This window comes from Ambystoma mexicanum, chromosome 5p, assembly GCF_040938575.1.
Source record: "Ambystoma mexicanum isolate Mex_15411 chromosome 5p, UKY_AmexF1_1, whole genome shotgun sequence".
Classification (NCBI taxonomy): Eukaryota; Metazoa; Chordata; class Amphibia; order Caudata; family Ambystomatidae; genus Ambystoma; species Ambystoma mexicanum.
In genome coordinates, this window is record NC_090930.1 from 1,193,771,229 (window position 1) to 1,193,778,658 (window position 7,430).

Consider the following 7,430-nt stretch of genomic DNA (forward strand, 5'->3'; position numbering starts at 1 on the left):
CCCGCAGCCTGAATCTATGCCGAAGTTCTTCTGGATAGGACTTCTCATCCAAAATCACGCACTCCACAACTTGTAACTGCGAGCCACACTCCTGATGAGAACCTCAACTCGTGGCCGAAATCACGCACTCCAGAACTTGTAACTGCGATCCACACTCCTGAGCAGAACCTCAACTCGTACCTGTAAGAACAACAAGCAAGAAGGGTGGGTGGTTGGGAAGAACAACAAACCAAAGAATGTTCTCACTTGAACCACCTGTGTACATGCGTATCACAATTGTCATATCATATCATATCATATTCAGGGTGGGTGGGAGGGATAATAATCGCCTCCTTGTCTTTAATAGAATCTAAACCCCCATCTCACGTTAGTGTGGGGGATTAGTCATTCTATGACAAGACAGGAGGCTCATATTATGCAAGTTCAAAGCCCTTGCATCTCATTAGTACGTACAAAATGATCCAATATATTAGATAATATAATAAAATAATAGGAAAGGAAACATTTTTTAAATGCTTTCATTAAATCAATCTGTTGACCAATCAGAGAATTGCCCAAGACTAGATTGCCCAAAAAGCTGTCTTATAAGGCAAAGTCAAATCCACTGCAAGAAAAACAGGAATGTGCCAAATCCAGCGTTCCTTACAGGCCACCAAAACCAACTGGTTAAAAGAGGGGAAAACATTGAACAAAGTGTTCCTATACTAATAGGTTAGGACAAAACCATCTGAAATAAACACCTATGTTGTTCAATCAAATATTCAAAACACTTAAATTCGTACCATTTTTGGGGACCTAGAAAGCAAACCAATGAAAACAAACACCTAGCTCTCCTGGAGATAAAGAAAAGTACCCCATAGGGGTGAAAGTCTTATAGGTTCCATCCCATGCATTAAAGGAAGATATCGCATTAGAAACAGGGCATGTCACAGAACTACACTGGGGAACCAAGAGGGAAAGACAAATCTTCAAAAGGGTAAAATGGGAGTAAAAAATCATTTTTATAAATTTTGTAATAGGATAATCCATCCTGAGCGGAGCTGAAAAGCAATAGAATTAATCTACAATTGTCTTCAGACATATGTGTATACTAAGGAGGGAAGTCTTCTGGAGGCAGAAGCAGAATGGAAGAGAGGGCCCCACCTGAGAAGCTAACCCGTCAAACCGCCAACACGGAGACCCTCAGACCTCCCGAACTCTTGAAGAAGGACTCTGCTACCATGACAAAAGGCAGATATTATAAACCTGATCCTTGAGAGGCCAAACTTGGCAAGAAGAAAAAATGTATCCGACATCCAATCACTACCATTATAGTGATATCTAAACTCCTTTGTAGGTATGCCCGGTGCTTGAACCTTGATCCCTCCTCCCTGGTGATAAATCCCCTAGCGGATCAAAAGTAACCGAAGGAGGACACCAAATTTCCAAAATCTTAGCAAGACTCTAAACTGCAAAGAACTGATCACTAAATGGTTAAACTGAAGGTGTACACCAGAAGAGGTCCAACCTATATTTCAGCCAATTTGCAGATCTTTGAAGCTCACAGCACCCTGAGCTGGCACCTTACTGCAAACAAACTCTTGTGAAAACCCCAAAGGTCCACCTGCCATGCAGGTGACTATGATAATCAAGTCATCAACCAAATATATATCCCAGCACTCTGGTAATCGTAGCGGCAGACACCGTCTGAAAGTTAATGTATAGACTCTGGAACGCATCGTGATAGAGGGTCATAACGTGGATGGGGGATAGTATCACTCCCAGACCCCTCTATCCCACCAAGGGATATTGAGCCTTCCCAAAAGAGGAGAAACCTCCCCCACTTATCCAAAGGAAAAACCTTGCAATCCAGAAAGAAAACTACCCTGAGGACCACATTAAAGCCCCGCTTTACACCGTTAAGAGAAATAAATACCCACTAGCGCCTCTAACCAATCCCCTTACTGGACAGACTCCAGTTAACTTATTGAAATACCAGAGATTAGCACAAAGGAAATTAACAGACGGGAGGGAAATGCTCAGGGCGAGTCTGCACTGGTCACCCGCCAGAACTCCTGTACAAAGGAAAAAACTGAAACCATTGGATACTCTCAGAGGTGTAATATTATGATGCAATCTCCCCCAAGGATGGCAGGAAAACTGAAACCATTGGATACTCCCAGAGGCGTAATATTATGATGCAATCTCCCCCAAGGATGGCAGGAAGGGGAATGAGGGGGAAAGAACTCTGGATAATTACCAATGCCCTGTAAATGCAAGGTTGAGAAGAAATCTGGGACCACTGTCCCCTCCAACCCTGAGGTCTGAGTCACTGTATTCATGTGAGGCTGACTGGCCACTAAGGGAATCAGGGGAAGGAAAAACTAAGCACATTGTCCATAGCAAAACAGTACTTATACAGTACTACGAACCCTCAGGTATATGAGTGGTGCTTAACACTACTACGAGCGTTGTGTGGTGTGAGGTGTTCACTTATCGATCTCAGCAGGATAAAAGACTGATGTAGACCTTTCCAAAATTAGGAACCTGTATCAGAACGTTCAGCACGGATATGAAAACAGCACTCTAAAGAGGTTAAGCAATGCTCATGAGGGTACAGAAGCCTGCGTGTACTCCTCGAGCAGAGGAGAAGTTGCAACACACTGTTAGACGGTTAGCTGAACCATAGGCCAAGCTTTGGGAGGAAAAACATGAGGCAGGCGCCAGCAAGTTATTATTTGGCAACTCGTCTAACTGATACCATCAAGTGTTTCCAAACACTCCAACCAAGTAAAACATGGTTGCTCAACTTGTCATGTAAAAAACTGAACGGTTACCCTCGAGCTGACCCTGTCTCCACCAGAAACCAAAAGAATAAGGAATGTCCAATGGGACAAAAGTAGGGGAGAACAAACGTCCCCACTAAAGAGAGCCTTAAGCCCTACAGACCTCAATAGAGGCATAACGCATCATCTTTATTCTTCCTCATGTTGAGAGAAAATACTGTAGCTTAATCAGCACTGGTATTGGGTGGAGCAATTGAGGTCGGGAATCAAAACCTAAGGAAAGGACTGAGTTGTCCTGAAACTAACTAAGGTAAAGGGTGACAGAATTTTTAACTAAAAGATGAATGATAACACCAGAGAGATGGTTAGAGAGGAAGGTACAACCCCATATGGGTCTGTTTACAACCACTTCCACACTCTTTTCTTTAAAGCACTTAATAAATAAAGAATATATAATATATGAAATATATATAAAATATCCAAAGAAGAGGGGTTACGCCCTCACAGGGGACCGAATCCCCGGCCCTTATATAAGCTGATACACACTGAGCTTTCTGGGCCACTGACAATTCTGAAAAAACGCAAATGTGTTCCAGTCAACACTTAAACATATTGTTTATCAAAGCGTACACTGAGCAAGTGCACCTCAACTGCTCACCCCAGCAGGGTGAGGCAACCAATAGTACACGAGGGAGCACCTCGCAATAGGAACAAGGCGAAGCCTGAAACCAAGCAGGTTACTGCACGCCTACAAGACCAAACAATGGCGTCAGCCATATGCAGCACCTAAACAAAGCTGCCGACCTTAAGGAAGGAATACACTGAGCAAGTGCACCTCCAACTGCTCGCCCGAGCAGGGCGTGATAATCAGCAGTACACGAGGGGGTAACCTCGCATTAGAACTCAGGCAGAGCCTGAAACCGAGCAGGTTATGGTGCATGCCAGTTAAGGTAATTACCCAAGTTGCCCACTTTAAGGGAGGAAACACTGAGCAAGTGTACCTCAACTGCTCACCCTAGCAGGGTGTGGACACAGCCGTATACAAGGGGACCCCTCGCAGAAACCCCAGGCAACCTTGCCACCGAGCAGGTGACTGCACCTTTCCAGGGAAGATAACCCAAACAAAAGAAAACTGTCAAGTTGAAGGTAGGATACACTGAGCAAGTGCACCTCCAACTGCTCGCCCGAGCAGGGTGTGATAATCAGCAGTACACGAGGGGGTAACCTCGCAATAGAATCAGGCTGAACCTGAAACCGAACTTATAGCACCTACAGTGAAGGCAAAGCACATAACTTAAGAAATAAGTAAATGAATAAATAAACAAAGAAAATAAAATAAAACTGCAGACTGGCAGTGCATCGGGCTCTTGCGCTGGATGGTCAGACTTTGACCTAACAAACCCACAGTCTATCAGTAAACATTCTTTCTTTCCAGCACTAAAGGTAAGGAAATGTGTTGTGTCACCAGGGATACGAAATTACAAACATTTAACAAAACCACATTTTTACTATTAAAATGTTTGTGCTATAATCTTTCTGAAGAAGTCATGAACCAACCAAATGCCCATTAGGAAATCCCTGCTCAACTGAGCAAAAAAGGTGACAATCAAATACCTCCACTGTAAAATACAATTATTTAAAATATAACAATTAAAATATCTAATCTTAAAATATACAAATAAACATGCGCTGGTCGGCCGCGAACCCGGGTCTTCCTGCATGGGAGACCTGCAGCTCTATATTTGAGCTAACTTGGCTCAGTACTGAAACAGAGGCTTTTGTTACAAACATAAGCCACAGGGGCAGGCCGAACCCAAAGCCTGCAGCACCTGGAATCCCCAGGTGACCATAAATCTGTCAAGGGGCACGAATTCAAACAGGCGAAATGAAGAGGGAACAGTGTAAACAACACTGCTCTCGCGCACGCCGGGAGCGAGTTGATTAATGCACTAGAAACACCTGAGTTTACAAGCGCGAGAAATTTTTAAAGAAGAAATAAATTAGAGAGCTCCCTCGAACTCACAACCTCATGGACTGTAGTCCGAAATTCAACCATTGCACCACTGCTTCAGCTGAAACAGAATGTATGAGCATAATACATATTTTCTTTTTGAAAGACACCAAAATGAAACCAACGGCCGCACGCGGCTATCCAGATACATTGTATCAAATACACAAATTCCTTTATAATAAAAGGTAATTAACACATATTTACCATATATGCCATATTCAAACTAATAAAGCCTACTACTGACAAACAATGTAAGACACAACTGAAAGGGGTGACTTAGCTCTGTGGTGTCAGCAGCAAAGAAAGAGGGGTTGGGGTTAGAGTAATGGACATATATAGAAGAGGGTCCCTGCTCATTGGTCCCCTGCAGGGCATGACCTGTCCTCCATGATGGTTTGGGGAGTTCCCCATACATTGACATTGAACTCTATCTAGTTCTGTTGTGGAAACTTTTTTGTTTGTAAAAGTTTTTTCTTTGCTGCTGTGGTTTCAGAGTAAAGATTGTAATGCATAATATGAGCCTCCTGTCTTGTCATAGAATTCGTGAGAAGTTAATTAGCACATGGTTGTACACAGTGATTCGTGTTCAGGATGGCCATGTGGTAGAACATGCCCTTTATCAATCGGTTCTATGTGTTTATAACGAATTAATAAATAACGGAAACTTTTTCAGTGAATGAAAAATAACGAAAAATGGTGAATTATTTTCTCTTTTTAAATTTGCCCCCCCTAAAACTCTGTCTCCCTTTATTTATTACCCGCCCCCACGCCCCCAACAATTTTTAATCCCCAAACCCCACCCCATATACACTTTTAACTCAAAATTCCACATTTTTTCGCTATTTATTTTTCGTTATTAAAGTTGTTCGTTATTTATTTTTCGCTATAATCACTGAATACCTATCAGTCGTCTTCTTTACAATACGTTTTTTCACAAGTAAGAAAAAAACAATTGCTTGTCAGATAAATTTCGAAATGTGCCTCTGAAGTAACACAATGTGACAGAGTCTTTAATTACCATCAGTGGTTTCATGCTTGCAGCCATGATCCAAGCCTGGGTTCCTTCAGAGACCTTACTGTGTTTTTGGTGGATTAAACTATGGAGTAGCAAATGTGAGTCCATTATCAAAATATCTTTTAGAGAATGCATTGCAAGGGAGCATTGTTTTCCCCTCTCTGTAACACCATGATTATGTGCAAGTACACTACAGTGTCTTAAAAAATGGAATTCGGTGGGCAAAATGTGTTTTTTTGTAGCCTCACAAGCTTGACTTCAAGCCTACACAGTTTAATAATTGGCAGTAGAATGTGGTTGATGATCTGAAAAAATTCACCACACGTAGGGCCTGATTCTCAAAGATATGTGTGAACCATCTCTGTGCTCTTGAGCAAATCGTTATGAATCACATTTGCAGGTGGGCATCTCAGAGGTGCTCGGGCAAGCTCCCTATTTGCACCGTTAGTCTTTGTGAATCAGGTTAAAAGGCTGTGTGTGCAAACATGAAATCCTCTCAGAAAGGCCCGTTTCTTGGCGCCGGGTGAAGCGGGCGACTCCCCGGGAAGCAATTGCCTTGTGGTGGGCGCGATTGCTCTGGGGCTACCGGCAGCAGGTGCTGGCGCTGCCTCTTACGTAGTTCTACGTACTTGGGCGATTGCCTTCATTCTCTCCCAGTTCTCTCCTCAAAGGACACAACGCGGACAAAGCCCTGAAAATGGCGTGTGCTGAGCACAATGGCGGATATAGTCTCAGTAAATTGAAAGGACACAAAACGTGCAGGCCCGATACAGCCATGGAGGGATTATGGGGTAAGCAGCATTGATGCAGTTGGACAGGGAATTAGCCAGACCCTGGGGAGTCAAGCCACTGATTGCTTGCTCAGCCCAAAAACACACAGTGCGTGCACGCGTTCCCTTGATGCTTAATTCGTATTTTTGAAGACTCACCATTAACACCTCGAATTTTTCGGGGAGGTGAGGAAAACCTCTAAATGAAAATGACAAGCACTGGCATTGAAACGCCGCAGTCTTGAAGAACTACTACATTTCTGAAAACGTCCCAAATCATTTTGCCATATCTTACATATCAAGGAATCCTATTTCGCCCTTCCTTTGACTGCAAAGAATGGCCCTGAAATTGAATGGAGAGCACCACTCCCTTTGTCTGGGATTTCGCTCCTGCTGAAAAACAGACAACACCGATTTCTTTAATATATATTTTTTGCTGCTAAAGGCAAGTAGCACCGTCGCTCCAGCTTCTCGCTCTCTAAGCTGACCATCTGTCATTCAATTAAGGTTTCAAGGCAGCTGATGGAGGAGCAGGGGGTCATGACCCCAGGACAAAACGCCCTGCTGCCTCCACAAGCAGTGGAACTTGGAATGTTAAATGTGGCACACTTTTCCTTGTGTCCATCCCGTGCATTTGTCTTTGAATAGTGCAGCTCCAAGGGCTGCAGAGGGGCGAAGGGCACATAGCACTTAGATTTCGTAATAAGAACCATGTCATCCTGTTAGGAGAATTGAACCTGAAAAGCATTAACCCCTGAACAACAGGCAGAGGTGGAAAACGTGGGTTGTGCAGGAGGTCTGGCAAAAATCGCTGGCCAAGAGAACAGCGTTTCATTGTGTGAAATGCATCTTTTAACCATCAAAGCAAA